This window comes from Aedes albopictus, chromosome 3, assembly GCF_035046485.1.
Source record: "Aedes albopictus strain Foshan chromosome 3, AalbF5, whole genome shotgun sequence".
Taxonomy (NCBI): Eukaryota; Metazoa; Arthropoda; class Insecta; order Diptera; family Culicidae; genus Aedes; species Aedes albopictus.
The window spans coordinates 9,128,391-9,146,319 of NC_085138.1; the positions used below are offsets into that span (position 1 = coordinate 9,128,391).

The window sequence follows — 17,929 nt, forward strand, 5'->3', positions numbered from 1 at the left end:
GAAGGAGTTTCATTTTGATTATTGTAATGTAGTGTTCTTTAGTGAAACATATCACCTTTTTAACACTTTAATGCGCCTCCAACGGTTCATCACGAACCGGCTGCTGCAGATGGAGTATAGCTGATCATATGCATCAGACATGCTCGATAAACATGGAGGATCCGCCAGGGCTCATTAGAGTCTATTCCCAAGCAATAGTTCCAAGTCGGTTGGATTTAAGAAGGTTTTGATGATCGTTACAAATCATAATAAAAGTATTGTAGGATTTGTGACAGGTTTTGGAACCTTTTACAGCCAGCTGACTTCAAAATGTTGTTTGGGCTCTATTTCCCACGTTTCTCGGTTGATTTTGATTAGTAATTCATTAATGTCATAGTCGCTTTTTCGAATTTTTAGAATGTTAGTTGGTCATATTTTCTTTAAATAAAGCAATTAAAATCGACCGAAGAATTAATAGTGGGAAGGAGGTTTGCAGCACTTAATTGTGCTGATAGATTCGAAGCTAACGTGCGAACACTTAAACGCATTGTTGACGTCAATGCGTTCGACGTGACATTTTGGACAAAAACTGACTGCTTTTTATTAACTGAACAACGTTACTTGTGTATGACTAGGTTGACATTTCTAGGCAACGCTTGAGAAAATGACATGGTTTATCTAGGTAGGACCGATAGGACAATTGAACGAATTTGAACATTTTTCATAGTATTTGTAGGGGGACGAATACATAATAGTTGACAAGCAATCTTTACTATTTTAAAATTTTATTGCAACGAACCCGACGTATTTTTGTTTATCTCTTAGATGGTATTTTGACACCAACAGAAAAATATCAGAAGTTCAGTTGCATGTCTCTGTGGGTTTTGGACCGATGACAATTTAAGGACACAAGAGATGAACACAGAGAAGTAGAAAACGATTAGCGAATTCAAGAAAACAATTTGACACAGGATCGCCTATATTTTAACATACAGGGTTTGATTGATTCGATGAAAAAAAAAACAAACATATGACAACTGATTTAACGAGAAGAAAAACATATTGAACCATACTACAAAATCGAACAAGACGACAAACACAAACCGTGTGACCATAACACTACATAGGCATATCCTGACTGACTGACCAATTGAAAACTTTCCAACCTTCTACCGTAACTTTCTGAGTCAGTAGGCAACAGTGTCTTAATGGATATCATTTTCCGCGTACGGCTGGCAAACTGCTTCTGAAAGATTACGTACTCTTTCCTATCTTCGGGTCTAGTGTAGAGGTTTCAACTCTATTCAGAGTGCAGCTAAAAACCTAGCAAAAAAAAAAAAAAAAAAAAAAAAAAAAAAAAAATATATATATATATATATATATATATATATATATATATGAGTTGGAGGTTCGGTAGTTAGTTTTTAAAAAACAAGACACTTGTTAACTCGACTGCGCCTAAAACTGAAGTGCGCGTTTATTCAAATTAAAATTACTCCAAACCTATCATCAAAGCCCTAACTGCTGACCTAGCTCCTTACCAGGAATTCTGCCAACATGCCATGGGTGCTATCGTCGTCGTCGTCGTCGTCATCATCGTCGTTGCTGCATGCGCGGGACAGTATCTAAGTGCAACGTGTTGTGCGGTGTCGGATTATGCTAGGGAAGCAGATGGATTGGACTGGTGGCGACTAATTGAATCCAACGTGACGGCTACTTGTTGTTGTTGTTGTTGGACTTGGCTTAAGCGATGGGCCAAGTCCCTTGATGATGCATCCGGCCTCGAGGAGTGGTCTTTAACTTATATATATATATATATATATAGATAAAATAACAACGTAAAAGTAATTTAACACAATGCCAAAGTTAAAAGTTCTTGTCCCAATTCTTGCAACTAAGGTGTGACTTCGATCTCTGTGGTCGGTTTGTCAGCAAAGCGTAAAAGAAATTTCTTAAAAATAATTTTATAATGATGCAGTTTTCGTGTCATCAACGGTACAAAATATTCATTTAATTTTTAATGGAAAATATTTTTAATGTTGCAATATCGTGGTACTCATATGTATATAGGTATGTATGCATCTACGAACCAAATTTTTTTAGCAAAAATGCTAAACACTGCTAAATATTATATAAAATCTCCACGCGTTTTCAATATGTTAGCGCTGCAAATCGCTCTTTAAACATTTATCTTAAAGAAGAGTTGGTTGATTTATCTTCAAATGTAACAGAAAATTATTCGAAAAATAAGGCCTGTCGCGCAGACAGTCGTAAAATCGGAAAATTACTGTATTGCATAGTTTCAGAGTCTAAACTTTATGAAACATTCGCCATCTTGTAAGTGTTGGTTATTTCGTGTCGTGAGTGTTACCGAGTTTCGTGATTTGTGTTGCGTGAAATGTTAAAATGTTAATGGCAGGTAATACTCGTGTTTAGTGTAGGTCTCACCCAGCTAGATGCTCTCGATAGTTAACCCTCGAGCGATCGCTGTTGAAAAAATCTCGCTTTTTATATTCAGCATTAGCGTGGTGCTGACGGAGGTGCTCAACCGCGCGAGTTACGGAAGGTTAAGAAAGGACAAGGCTAGGCCCCACCATACCACCCCGCAAACAATAGTAAGCAAGATACACACCGTGGTTTAGAAACCCACCACCAGAGGGACTGGTTACCATCCACTGCGCGGCCATGAGGGATGGCGTAATGGGGGCCATTGAGAAATTGGACGGTTGGGGAGGGCAATGACTGAGGAACGAGGTCATGAACATCAAGGCGCTTGAGGACTCGATGATCCTTCACTTGCCCAGAGTTTATCGACCAAGACAGCAGAAAGCCAAAAGAAGTATCCAGTATGAAGTTTGAGATGTAGAAAGAAGTCGGAGCTTTAAGAAGTTTGTAGAAGTGGACAGGAGTGTGTGCGAAGTTGACTATAGGTAATTCTACCATACCACTTCCCGTTTGTGGAGCCTCGTAGCTGTGCGGTTAGGGTCACCAAGTTTATAATCGCACCATGCTATGGGGTGAGGGTTCGATTCCCGCTTCGGGCGTTGAAACTTTCCCCGTTTCCACTGGTGCATGCTCCGTTGTCCGTTGTCTAATGTTAAGTTTAAAACAGTCTGTACAGCCGAAAGCTGAAGACGTTGTCCGTGTCTTTTTTTTTATGTAAACCTCTTAGGAATGTCCTCCCTGTATAACAGAACCCCGCCGTTTTTATACAAATACGTCATCCAAGTGTCCGTGTCTGGGCGAATTCTGGCACAGATTCCGCCGAAGGCTGTTCCGTCAACACTTCGGCAAGACTGGACACGTAGGAGGTTCAGTTGGTCCGTGGGAAGTGTCCAGGAATCCGTGCGTCACATCCCCAATGCCACGACCTTTGCAACGTACGCCATTACGTACGCCATTACGTACGCCAGCGCCAAGAAGCAGAACTAAGTGTCCGCGCGCCGCCATCGCGCGCAATTCGGAGGACGCAGTGAAGGAAGGAGACCAGGAGTGGTGGAGTGCTGCAGGAGAGGAGGCCCCAACGAAAAGGTCAGGTTAGAATTAAGAAAGTGGGAGAAGAGGGAGTGTAAGGAAGTGCCAGAAATACAGACCAGTTAGACTGAAATAAAGCATTATTGTCCGTCAAGTGCTGTGGTAACCTGTTTTAAGTGCGAGAGTTCCCTGCCCGCGAGCTCCGTGACATGAGCGTGCCGATCCTGAGGCTATTGAGTCGGGGAGTCTCACTACTGCTCGTGACCGACTTACCCGATAATTACAATCTTGAACATTAGCCCGTAATCTTGGATATTCTGGTTGTCACTATTGGATTCGTGACATATTCCCTATTCCAAATATACCCATATTGCATGGTATTAGATACAATATTTTGTTCCCCATACCATTGTTCCCTATACACTCCCGTTCAAAAGTTTGGGGTCACCCCCTCAAAAACATGTCATTTTTTTAGGCCCATATCTCCGCCAATTTGCGTCCGATTTCAAAACCCTAGGTTTCATTCAAAAGATAATAAGTCAAAGAAACTTTGAACATGATTTAAAAGAAACTTTTTCAAAAAATTTTGTATGTAAACTTAACCCAAAGTTGCCAAATTTTCAAAAAAATGAATATAAACTTACGGCAGTGTCGCTGGAAGTCGGGTCGACCAAAATTTAAGATGAGAGCGGTAATATGACCTATTTTCCATTAGCTTTCAACTGCTTTTTACAGAACTTAGCTAAAAATTCTAGAAAAAAAGTTATTAAGTAAATTAATCCTTGATGTCATCGACCAAAAGTTTGGGGTCACCCCTCAAAATGCTGTATCGGCCAAAAGTTTGGGGTCACTATCGTAAAACATGGAAAAGTGATTTGTTGATATCTTTGTCATCTTTCATTCAATTTTAATTCTTCTTGGCTTATTTGAAACAAAATGAATGATACGTACTGCATAGGCATTGAACCACACATATTTGTTGAATTTTACATACTAAAACTTAACGTAGAGTTGCCTCATTTTTTGAAGCGTGGTAAAATGTGCTAACTTTACATAACATTTTTATATACAAAAATCGTTAAATACGTTAAGTTGAAAACATCAAACGTAAATTTAGTTAATTATCTTTGAAATGAGCCAAAAATAATTAAAATTGAACTATAGATGACGAAGATATCACCAAATCACTTTTCCATGTTTTACGATAGTGACCCCAAACTTTTGGCCGATACATCATATTGAGGGGTGACCCCAAACTTTTGGTCGATGACATCAAGGAATAATTTACTTAATAACTTTTTTTCTAGATTTTTTAGCTAAGTTCTGTAAAAAGCAGTTGAAAGCTAATAGAAAATGGGTCATATTACCGCTCTCATCTTAAAATTTGGTCGACCCAACTTCCAGCGACACTGCCGTAAGTTTATATTCATTTTTTAGAAAATTTGGCAACTTTGGGTTAAGTTTACATACAAAATTTTATGAAAAAGTTTCTTTTAAATCATGTTCAAAGTTTCTTTGACTTATTATCTTTTGAATGAAACCTAGGGTTTTGAAATCGGACGCAAATTGGCGGAGATATGGGCCTAAAAAAATGACATGTTTTTGAGGGGGTGACCCCAAACTTTTGAACGGGAGTGTATATACCACAAGGTTTCAGAGTATAAAACTCTGTTATCCTGAATTGTAGGCTTAGATGTTTTGGGATTTACCAAAAACTCATTAAAACAGCTTGCCATATCTCATTGTGGGCCGCAATCGTGAATTTTGGGCTGTCATCTTGAATATTGTGGTCGTCAGGTTTGGACTCCGGACATCTTCCTCATACCAAATATATTCATATTCCATGATTTTAAAGGCTAAAACGTTAAATTGGAGCCGCCATATTGTAATTTGAGCCGCCATCTTAGATATTTTGGTTGCCATATTTGGACTTCAGACATTTTCTCCCTACCGAATATTCCCACACTGCATGTTTTTAGAGTCCAACACTCCTTAAAATAACTGTCAACTCGAATTGTGGGCCACCATATTTGATTTTGGGCCACCATCTTGAATATTCTGGTCGCCATTTTTGAACTCCGGGCATCTTCTCCATTCCAAATATACCCACATTGCAGGCGCCTCTCGAAATTGTGGGTCGCCCTCTTGAATTTTTGGCTGACATCGTGGTTTTCTGGATTCTATTGATGCTTTCCACATGAAATACGTCAACTATCGCATGATAGGGTTTGGTTCAGTTTTATATATGACCAGTTTACCTGTGCTGATCCAGATCATTAAAACGGCCATAACTCCGGAACGCCTTGATAGGTATCCGTACCATTTTCAATAGCAAACGATGCAAAAAAAAATTCGGTTCGATTTGAGCTAAAATCCGTAAAATCGGAATGTGCAAAAAATGAATGATCTTTTCTGTACACAGACATACATATATCATCTCAATTCGTCAAACAGAATTGATAGATATATGTGACAAGACCCTCCGAGCCTTCTATCAATATGTTTTTGAGTGAACAATTAGCCTTTCAGTACACTGTGGTGTACGGGAAAGCCATAAGAAGGAATTAAAATATTTCAGCAGATACATATTTATCACGTTTTCATTATTTCTTCCAATTTGTTTATCTTTGAAATTATTAACGGCATAACATTGAGTAACTGCTATCATAACTTATACATTATTGCCTGATACCTGTTGATACCGCGTGGAACGAACCCACCAATTTACATATTGCATCGCTTCATTGCTCTTCTTCTTTCTAACCTTTTTCTTATAAACATTTTTAAGTTAAGTCAAACGTTTTTCAAAGCTCATATGAATTCTCAAAAAAATCATTTCATACAATTCATTGATTCCGGAGACTTAACAGCTCAAAGTTGTCTAACGAGTGATTATGCTTTTTACTACAATTTTTCTAACTTCAAGTAGCATAGCACGATCTTCCCCGAATTTGGACCATTGCATTGATGGACATCTAGCTGATCACTTTACAGTCATCTGACGGCAGTCAACGCTCGATACATAAATGCAAAAAAGGTCAATCAGCAAAGAATGCTCTTACCCAAGCAACACACATGTTATAATAGAGTTACGACAGCGCAAGTTTTGGTTGTATAGAAGTTTATATTACGTTATTCTAACATTGTGTTGAAATAACGTAAAATAAACTTCTATACAACCAAAACTTGCGCTGTCGTAACTTTTATATAACATGTGTGTTACTTGGGTAGTTGAACTCTAAAGAATAGAGTTCAGTGTCTTTTCTCAAATTGAATTATACCAACAGACATTATCTCAGCGTCGGCAAACGAATTTAAAAGTTTTCACCAACTTCTCGCAACCTACGCATAACTGATCGCGCTGATTGGCTGCGCAAAGGCCAAGTACCGAAATCTGACAACACACTCACCGTTTATGCTAATCAAGACACGTACTTCAAATTTGGTCGCACTTCCGCTTCCCCTGTCTGCCTTGTTGACACACTCTTTTGTTCCGCTGCATGCACGCTGCTAATGGAGTGCCAGTCAGTCAGGTCATTGGACACTCCGCCCAACTAACTAACTAAGTTAACTTTTCTCCATCGCGCATCGCACGCTTTTGGATCGCGCTGCTGAGCGCTTGGCTTGGGTGACCTCCTTGAGTCGAAAATAGTAACCAACAACCGACAAACCGTCTGTCTGCGAAACGGGTGTGTGCGACTCCAAAGTTACCTACTTGCGTGATACCTATTGGTATAGCGACGAAACGGGACGTGTGACTCCGTGGCTGCTAGGCTAGCTAGCCAACGGAACGCGCAGGTGGTTACAGTTAAGGCATCGTGAACAAGACGGCGCGACGTCGACGACGACGAAGACGACTGGTGACTGGAAATACATGAATGGAAACTGTCTTTCTTTGCGTGTGCCCTAATGAGGATGGCGATAGAAATAGAATTTCCTTATGAATAACGCAACTCGAATGGTCGAATTGCGATAGAGGCTTAGAAATCGGATATGAAGAATGCATTCTCTCTCTCTATATATCTGAATACAATCGAGTCTGAAGGGTGCAAGGAAAAGAATTAGAATGGACGTTGTTTTATGGTAATTTTGGAAGCATAAATCATTCCTAATGCTTACGACAACAGACAAATGTGCTATTGAAGGTATCAGAAGAGCTACGTTCAGCGATTTAAAATTTGTTCACATCATGACGGTTTGAATCTGATAGTACTCAATCTATACCAAAACTTAATCATGCCATTTTTGAGTTTAGGAAATCTTTACCAATTGAACTTTTGAAATCGACCTTAAAAATTAAAACAAACTAGTGTTTTGGATTCCTACACAGTGTAATGTACGATTGTAGTCAAAAACTCCGACCAATACTTATTAGTCAAATCATAACCAAGCATGTAATTCCACCAAAAACAGCAGATTCGGGAGAATTTTGGAATGAAGGAAATGTTATTAAGATTCCTAGACAAAATTGCGTAAGGCATCCAGGAGTGAGTATTCCTGGAATTACTTGAGAAATGTGCAACGGATGCCTTCTTGTGGGCATTTACAGAAAAACTCCTGAAGGAATTTCTGGCGGTTCTGGTTGGGGTCATTCAAAAATGACGTCCATAGTTTAGGGGGGAGGGGGATCTGAGAAAGTGTGACACTCCATGTATAAGGTATACGAAAAATCAAAGGGGAAAGGGGGGGGGGGGTCTAAATGATGGACGTCATATTCGAATTGTTTCTTTAGAAGTTTATCTCGGATTATCTCCCGACTTTGTTTAGAAATTGCAGTGAATGTTTCGTCATAATTATAGTATGTAGCAAGGCATGGTACATTTATCTCAGAAATTCGTTAATAAATCAAACAAGTAGTCCTTAACGTAATTCAGCGCCTAATGTGAAAATATCTTTTTTGTTTACATATGTTACATACGGTGTTTGGTAAAGTTAGGCTTGAAATAATATGCAGAACACGGACAAAATACGTATTCGTGGTTAATATTAAAACCTAGACTGGTGTGAGTAAGAATTGAACAAATTGAAGCGAGATCTGCAAAAAAAACAAAGAAACATGGTCCAATAGTCTTGTTTTGCAAAATCATGAAGTTTGATATATCACAAGCTAGGTTTCAGAACCGGTCAGTAAGTCGCCATTTCCCTGGGGGCACCAGGTTCCGGAACAACCGGAGAAAATGCCAGGGCATCCAAAATCTCTATAAACATGGCCCAATACTCTTGATTTGCAAAATCATTAAGTTTGATATGTCGCAAGTTAGGTTTCAGAATTGGTCAGAAAGTGGCCACATTCCTAGGGGCACCAGGTTTCCGGAACATCCGGAGAAGTGGTCACTGTATCCGAAATTTCAGGGAACATGGTCCAATACTCTTGTTTTGAAAAATCATAAAATTTGATATGTCGCAATCTAGGTTTTAGAAACGGTCAGAAAGTGGCCACTTCACTGGGGGCACCAGGTTTCTGGAACATCCGGAGAAGTGACCAGTATATCCGAAATTTCTGGAAACATGGTCCAATACTCTTGTTTTGCAAAATCATGAAGTTTGGTATGTCGCAAGCTAGGTTTCAGGACCGATCAGAAAGTGGTCACTTCCCTGGGGGCACCTGGGTCCGGAGCATCCGGAGAAGTGGCCAGTGTATCTTAAATCTCTAGAAACATGGTCCAATACTTTAGTTTTGTAAAATCATGAAGTTTGATATGCCGCAAGCTAGTTTTCGAAGGCAAATTATAGGGTGCACCTCTATCTGATAAGGAGGTTACCCCAGTACCCCCGGCCATAAATCCGGTACAACGGAAAAATTATACCGGTTACATAAACTAGAAGGATTTTGTGATCGACTGTCAAAATTTCATTAACTTGCTGAGAATCAGATTTTTGAAGTTTTGAAATTGGGTGCTAAATGAGGCTCAGGCACATAAATGTTAACGTTTTCAGACTTTTTATTTTGTGGTATTATCAATTTTATTCCATTAATCTACTACAATGAGCTACTAATAGCACCACTATTGATACATTAATAGTTATTTATGTAGAGTAATGCGGGGCAAAAGTTCGCACGGGGCAAAAGTTCGCAGTGGGTCTTTTTCTGAGCACAAGTTAAGAGCCCAAACAAATCTGTATGGGTTTGACACATAATCAGGTCAGTTATTCGTCAATAAAAATTGGATTGATTTCGTTATGGTTTGGCAGAGTTATGCAAAAAAATTTGTTTCGAGGAGTTTTCATAGAATTTTTGGACCTTTTGGAATAAGAATTTGTAGTAACAGGAAGAAGAAAAATCTCATAACCTCTTGACGTCGGAGAATCGTTATTCCATAGTAGTTCGAGAGGTGCACTCAAATAAACAATAAACTACTAGTGCTTCTTACAGAAAGGGACATTGTTAAAACCTCGACAGTGGGGCAAAAGTTCGCAGTAGTTGTGGGGCAAAAGTTCGCACTAGATTTCTGAATCTAGTACATCAATATAATTACAGAATCTTTGAAGCAATGAAGATATCGTATAGAAACTACTATATATGTATAATATGTGTAGTATGCACCCTGAAATCGTTCCGGCAGAGTTTGAACTTAGTTTTGTGAGAAGTTCCATTGTAATGCAAACATTATGTTAACCAATTTAAATAAAGAAATGAAAAATGTCTAAAAAACATTTATAAACATTTTCTTTGTCATCCTCGTAATGTCTTTTCGTATGTTTCTGAAGTTCTTATGTTCATCTACTCTACCGGGGTCTTTCATAGCTTAGTTTGTAAATTGACAGCTATAACTCATCACCATACTGACGGGGAAAAGATTCGATTACGGTCCTGTTCAACAGTTTTGCTGCATATTTGTTTCTTTTTTCATGTATTTTCTATGATGATTACCCCACAATGTATTTTGACAACTTCAGTAACGCTGTAAAGGACAGCTCTTAGTTAATAGTTGTGGAAGTCTTCATAAAACACATTCTATACAAAAGCTGAACACCAGGTCGTATTCCAGTTGGGTCGTAATGCTAAGAACAGAAGGAAACAGATTTCATAGCTAGAGTGAAAAGACAAACATGAATTAACATGATATAAATGAACATCACACCAATAAACTACCCTGTACAAGGTGCGAACTTTTGCCCCGCATAATGCGAACTTTTGCCCCCACTATGGGGCAAAAGTTCGCATTGGAGTACTTGTATTAAAAATTGTATTACTAATACTACAAAAGTAAAGCGGAAAAGTCTAGTACTACGTTTTGAAGGCAACATGATAGGGACCCGTTTAACGAGGAAAAATGATACTATTTTCATTTCGTTTATTAGTTATTTTGTTAAGTCTGTTAGGTGCGAACTTTTGCCCCGCATTACTCTAATAAGTTGCAAAAAGTTGATTTTTTCAGCAAGAGTGCTGAAAAAATCGAGTTTTGCAACGAGTTTCATACAAAGTTTTATGCAATGATTTTTTCATTACATTATGAACATTACACACCTATTTTTCATTATGCAATTCATTTCAGTTGCATAATGAGCCAGTTCGAAAAAATTGGCCATTATGATATCAAAATGAGTTATATAAAATGTAAATTATGATACTGAATTGCATAAAAAAATTAAGATCACATGAAGCAATACGTTTCCAATTTCTTGCCTTTCAACCTTTTGTTCTTTCGACGTTTTGCCTCTCAACCTTTTGTCCCTGAACCTATTTTCGATAGTTTCTAACTTCAAAGCTGCAAAACAATGGGTAACTGTTTGAACCATATGGTTCTTGTTTATCGATTGACTTGTTCTTGCTTTTTTCAATGACAGGTTGACAACGACATAGGCTAAGTGTACCAGGTATCGATTCCTTATTTAGCCATTCGAGTATTTAGAAAATGTCAAAACTTTGCATCAGTTTGCGTGTTTTAATATTAGGATACATTTAAAATCTTGCTAATAAAACACTCATAAAAGTTCCAAGTTTGAAAACCTTCCAAATCCACTGGCCAAAATAGGAAACAACTATGGCGGTAACTGGCACATTTATCCTTCTTTATAATAGAAATATCAATCTCGTATGTCGGAAAAAGAAGACATTCTGGAATTCCACCAAAATTCTCCAATAAAATCTTGGAGGTTATTTTTAAATTTTATCTTCAAAATCAAATCTTCAGAGGCATACACGTGCTGAATGAAGCAACACACCAATTAGAATTGGTGCCACATGCAGAAACAGATTAAGGCCTGACGAGACGATATTTGAATCGTTCGCCATTGCTCTGTTGTTGGTAAGAAGGAAATCTCATATATGTTCTACTCTATATTATGGACTAAAAATGTGATTGTTCATTCGCTAAATTGCGGTGCACAATCGACTAAAGTTTTAGCTACGTTAGTGAAGTGGATATTGATTAATTGAATCTGCAAAATTGTGAGGCAAATTGTTAGAAAGAGATGGGTAGATAGCAAAAATTACACGTTGTCCCGAGTCACCTTAACAAAGGTCAGGTGCATTGGTCTACAGATCTTCGAAGTTAGCTCTGTTAAATCGTTAGTAGGGGTTCAAATTGACAATTACTGCGGCAATGTTGGCTTCTCTTGTTTCTCTCGTGACCTTTTTGAAATATGAGTCTGCATAGTTTGAGAAACTCTGTCTGACTTAATTTCAATCAATTGGAGTCGTGATCGGACTTTTTTCCAATTTTTTCTCAATACTCCATAAAAAATAGTATTCATGACTGAAATTCACACTCACCTTTAAGGGTTGATTCCCCGCATGTGGTTGCTCACGACTGCTGTCAAAAGCTCACGCTGTAGTTTCAACGAACGTCACAATTACTCCGTCAGAGACACGCACTATTCGACTCTCACCACAGCAAGCCTATGCCACTGCACTGCACTGCAAGTGGAGTTTTTTTTTAATAATAATCTTATGTTTTCCTAATTTCTTCCAATCTGGCTTTTCGATTCGTACTATCGGGGTTTATATTCCTTTGGGTTTCGTTGTTTCCTATGTTTCGGTTATTTTTATTCCACTTAACTCATGTCAAATATAGAACCATAATGCTTAATTAAACACCAGAGCGAAGAATGTAGCACTCAAAACCAAAAAAAATTCGCCGGCGATGACCGCTCGCGCAAATAACAATTAAGCAGAACAAACAGGCACTTCACAGGGGTTCTTCTTGTTGTTCTGTTGCACGAACCTTTTCCTAGCGACGACGGCGGCGGCGGCGGCGCGATGATGTTCCGCTGTTGTATGTCACTGAACAATTATTCAACACTGAGGTTCTTCGTCGCGGTTGTCGTCACACGGATTGAGGCGGCTCGTGGCCAGTGTTCTGCTTTCGAAATCGTTGAGGCTTTTCAGGATGAGCTAGAGACTGAGAGAGTTCACACGCGATTGCAGGCAGGCAGGCAGATTGACTTGCGCCTTAATGAGGGGGTGTCCAAAATGATCAGTCCGGCGCAATCCACCACCACATGGCTGCTGCTGTTTTTTTTATTGCCGGCGTTTGTCGTTGTCGCTGTTGATTCCTTGGAGATTTGCGTCGCCGTTAATACGCTCAGCGATTGGATGGCACGCTGTGGTGGTCGAAGGTCCTGAAATGGGCAGATAAATAAATTGACGAAAATTAGCGCCAAAACAATATTGAATGGAATGTTAGCTTTTAATCGAATATGGGTAGTTTCGGTGCTAATAAAGAATGATGTGATCGTTGAATTCATATTTTATTGCAGTTGTTTTGGGACTTTTGAAACAAAGAATGTTTTCTTTGTTGATAGTTTGCTGTGTTATTTTCTTAATAATTATCGATCAATTTACATGAGTGTTACCACCAGGATTTGCTTTTTCCTATCCACAAATTTTGTAGCTATCGTTGTGCTTCTGTTCCATTGAAATACAGTTATAGACACTCGTTTAGCCGAGGCCAAAAAAATTTCAAAAAAGTGTCAGGAAACTCATACAAAAGATTTTATGATAAAACTTTTTTATGTCAGTTATAGTATATCTAGTACTGTTTTATAAAAATGTGATACATCACACTTACATATACACTGAAACAAAAACGAGGGTAAAAACCCTTCAAATGTCATTTTTTGCCTAGACATTCGTTTAGCTGAGGTAAATGAAAAATTGGTTTTCAATAGATTTTTTGCAATTTCGTGAGTATATTTCGAGGATATACCCCAAGGCATTTAGTTTATGACGTGTTAGCAAGATAGTTGATCTTAAAAGTTTATTCATTTGTGAAATTCATAAAAAAAATGTCCCGATAAGGAGAAGCGATGATAAACAAATTTATTTAAGAAAAATGATTTCTGTAAACACTCAAACGTAAGCTAGATTAGCAGTTTTGAAAATATGACACACAATTATTGTTAGAAATGTTCAAATTATTGCATGGAATGTCATGAAAAATATAAGTTTATTGGTTTTTGGTTGGCTAAACCATAAAATGGGATTGATAGAAGCTAAAATTAATAGTTCTGCGTTGAAATAAAGACGTGCCCTAATGCCTGTGGAGTATACCTGTTTGATACTAGCATTACCAAATGAGTTAGAAGACTGCTAAGTGAAAAAACTACAAGAAGTGTCAGAATTTGTGTACCCTGTTTATTTAAAAGCAGATGCGCATACAACGATGTGTTCAAACAATTGGCTTATTTCATTCAATCTAAAGAAATATATTATAAATGAGTCTTAGTTTTGAACCACATTCATTTTTAACATGCTTTATTTGAAAAGAACGTCTAAATTATGAAACAAGTAGTTCATGCTAGAAATTTGAATACTTTCGGTGCCATTTCTCGAAATGTGAACCGTCCAATGTTATTTCAGCCAGAATACAGTCTAGAAGATATTAGGAGCTATTTGAAGACGTAATAGTAGTAAACGCTGTGATTTATGCAAGTCAAACCATCATATTTCATCAAAACAATACTTAAATACGTGTTTTTTGATGGTTTGCGTTATTTTTATCTATTAAAACATTGTTTTTCGTAAATTTTCAATCAGCACTCGTCATGAAACTTTCATTAGATTCTTTTGAAACACTTCCGATAAAAATAACTACATCAAATTTCAATTTGGAATCATTTACAATGGCAACACTTACGAAAACGATCAAATTCATGATTTACAAGCCGAACTACAAAGCAGGTCGCCATACAAAATGATTGTGTTGGATATAATTCGAAATTTGTTTGTTTTTTTTTTATGGAATTCTAAAAATTGTACAATTCGGCTAAACGAATGTCTAGGCAAAAAATGACATTTGAAGGGTATTTACCCTCGTTTTTCTTTCAGTGTATATGTGATGTATCACATTTTTATAAAACAGTACTAGATATACTATCACTGACATAAAAAAGTTTTATCATAAAATCTTTTGTTTGAGTTTCCTGACACTTTTTTGAAAATTTTTTGGCCTCGGCCAAACAAATGTCTATCACTGTATAAGAATTGATTTGTATGCCAAATGTCTTGTGTTCAGTTCTTTTAATCTTTTCTGTATGTTTCTATCCATTCTCTCCCTTTTATGTTTATATAAAATTCATGTTCTAATACACTAAGGTCTTTTTTACACGGGTAGTTTTTCTGCTTTAACTCGGTCAATTTTGAACCTACCTATCTGATTTTCCGCACACAGGTAGTACTAACCGTGTCTACCTGTGTACAAATTTTCATGTGAATTGGCTCAAAATTGACCGAGTTAAAGCAGAAAAACTACCCGTGTAAAAAAGACCTTAGTGTATGTTTATAGCCCTCGCAAGAAGTAGAAGCGAGTTGAGAACTTAACAGTACAGTAAAGTCAATCTATCACCTTACGCATACCAAACGGCAATTGACGCTATAACGTGAACCTCTGTCAAACAGCCATTTGACACTCCGACTATCACATGAATTTGTTCGAATGTAATGGTGTATACGATCCTCCATCTTTTCTACATTCACTTCTAACGTTACATGAGCCATTCTCGTCTTTAAATAGAAGACTAGGGGATTTTTTTTATTATCGTACAAATTGGGCCGAAGGGTCTCAGATTTTCATGAAACTTATTCCACAGACAGGGCTCATTAACAAAAAAAATGTGAAAAATTCTGGGTTGCCTATTTTCCCGAAAAACTCAGGTGGATTTTTTTTGTTTTCCCCTGACACTACTTTAAAAAATCATAACTCACTCGTGGAAAATTTTCAAAAAAATATTTTTGAGAACATTCTTTCATAAGCTTTAATCGCTGAAATTTTTGGAATGCACTTTTTTTGTTTTTGAATTATGGCCAATTTTGCTGAAAAAATGTCCAAATGTGTCATATAAACCTTTTCTTTGAAAAATCATAACTCAAGAACGAAGCATCGTAGAAACAAAGTTTTTGAATGAAAATAAAAGCAAATTTTCTCAGGAAGTGGAAAAAAGTTTCCACAGAATTTTCTTCCGTTGAGAAAATTTATAAAGAAAAGTCGGATAAACTATGCCCGAACTCGCGGAAAATTAAAAATAAACTTGAGATGGTAATTTCGGAAGCTTTAATCGGTGAAATTTTTGGAATGCACTTTTTCTTCTTTTTATGCATATCTGGCCAAACATGTCTAAAGGTCCTAGATAGGCTCTCTTTAGTTTCCCTCTCTTTCGTTAATATCTCAGCTGTTAATAATACAAATATTATGATTGTCTCCTTACATTGAACGATGATTAATCGTCTTTTGATTTGTACTGCAAAAATAGTTGAAAAGTGTACCATTACATTGCAATAATTGAAAGAGAAAGTGAACAAAGAGAGCTTCTCAAATGCAGATAGGGCGTATCAGCGATCAAAGTTTATGAAATCACCTTCTAAAAAATATTTTTTTTTCAAAATTTTCCGCGATTTCGGGCATAGTTTTTCCGGCTTTTCTTTATGAATTTTCTCAACGGTGGAAAATTCTGTTGAAAACTCTTTCCACTTCATATTTTTTTGAATTTCTGAGAAAATTTGAATTCAGGTTTATTAAAAAACTTTGTTTCTACGATGCTTCGTTCTTGAGTTATGATTTTTCAAAGAAAAGGCTTCTATGACCCACTTGGACATCTTTCAACAAAATTGGCAATAACTCAAAAACGGAAAAAAGTGCATTCCAAAAATTTCAGCAAATTAAAGCTTTTGAAATAATTTTCTCAAAAATCTTTTTTTGAAAATTTTCCACGAGTTCAGCCATTGTTTTCCGGCTTTTCTTTACGAATTTTCTCAACTGTGGAAAATTTTGTGGAAAACTTTTTCCAGTTATTTTTTTTGGTTTTGAAAAAAATTGCTTTCATTTTCTAAAAAAAAACTTCGTTTCTATGATGTTTCGTTCTTGAGTTATGATTTTTCAAAGTACTGTCAGGGGAAAACAAAAAAAATCCACCTGAGCTTTCCGGGAAAATAGGCGACCCTGGTTTTTTCTCATTTTTTTTTGTTCATATATCCATGAGCCCAGCCTGTGGAAAAAGTTTCATGAAAATCTGAGACCCTTTGGCTCAAACCCGTACGGTAATAAACAAAAATGCCCACTATCAACATTCACACACTGTTGATGCCTGTTAGTGCCAAGTAGTTATCTCATAGGTTCATTGTGTACGAGTAACTGATCTGGCAATACTAGAATAACAATTATGGGCGGTCAAAAAAAACTTTAGATCAACAGTATTTTTTCTGGTTTGTGTTAGAAAAAAAAATGAGAAATTACTATTTGATATGTACTCCTGAGCGAATAAAAAACGGCAGGCTGTGGTGGGCTGAGCTCGTAGCTCACATACCGGAGAAACGACAAGTTAAATCATATCCAGCAGAGGACCAGGAAGGGGTCTTCGGCTTCGTGGAAGGCCGAATGGCGCGCATTCGTTGTTTTTTTTTGCAGTTGAGGGCGTTCAGGGCGACTGGAAGCGACAATTCTCCATGAATTTCTCCTAATATTTCTACCAGGTTTTGTCTTGTAATTCCTCCCGAGAATCCTGTAGTATTCTCCCAGGATTATTTTTAGGATTCCTCCCAAGATTCCTTCAGGTTTTTCTTCAGAATTCCTTCAGTGTTTCCTTCCTAAATTCAACTGGGGTTTCCTTTATTGTTCTTTTACGGGATTTCCTACAGATTCCTCCCGGATTATTTTACGGGCTCTTCCCGGAATTTCTTTAGAGATTTCTTCCGACATTCCTTCGATTATAATCGTCGACAAAATTGAAACTTTTTTCACTCACTTTGACCATTTGTTCCATTTTTAATGGAATTTGGCCCGCTGATTTCGAATCCGACTTCAGAATTCCTGTAACACGTACAGTTTTTGAGAAAAATAGGGTTTATTCACAAAAGTACATATTTTCATAAAATAAACTATTGTCATTACATTTTATTATCTGTTAATCATAACCAATATTTATATTCAATTGGTTTTGATCCACTGATTCAAAATCTAACCGGAGAATTTCAGTAACACGTAACTTTTTTGAGAAAAATGGTTTTTTTTCACAGAATTTCATATTTTAATTGAAAATG

The 17,929-nt window shown here is 37.2% G+C and overlaps 1 protein-coding gene across 2 annotated transcripts in view; it reads right to left on the reverse strand.

Annotated features, from left to right (window-relative positions):
- The window catches only part of LOC109421733 (inverted formin-2), a 303,562-nt gene that overhangs the window by 258,173 nt on the left and 27,460 nt on the right, over positions 1–17,929 (reverse strand). For both annotated transcript variants that reach the window (XM_029858142.2, XM_029858144.2), the window contains exon 2: positions 12,170–13,017. The gene's annotated coding sequence lies outside the window, so the exon portion shown is untranslated. The remainder of the gene's footprint in view (positions 1–12,169; positions 13,018–17,929) is intronic.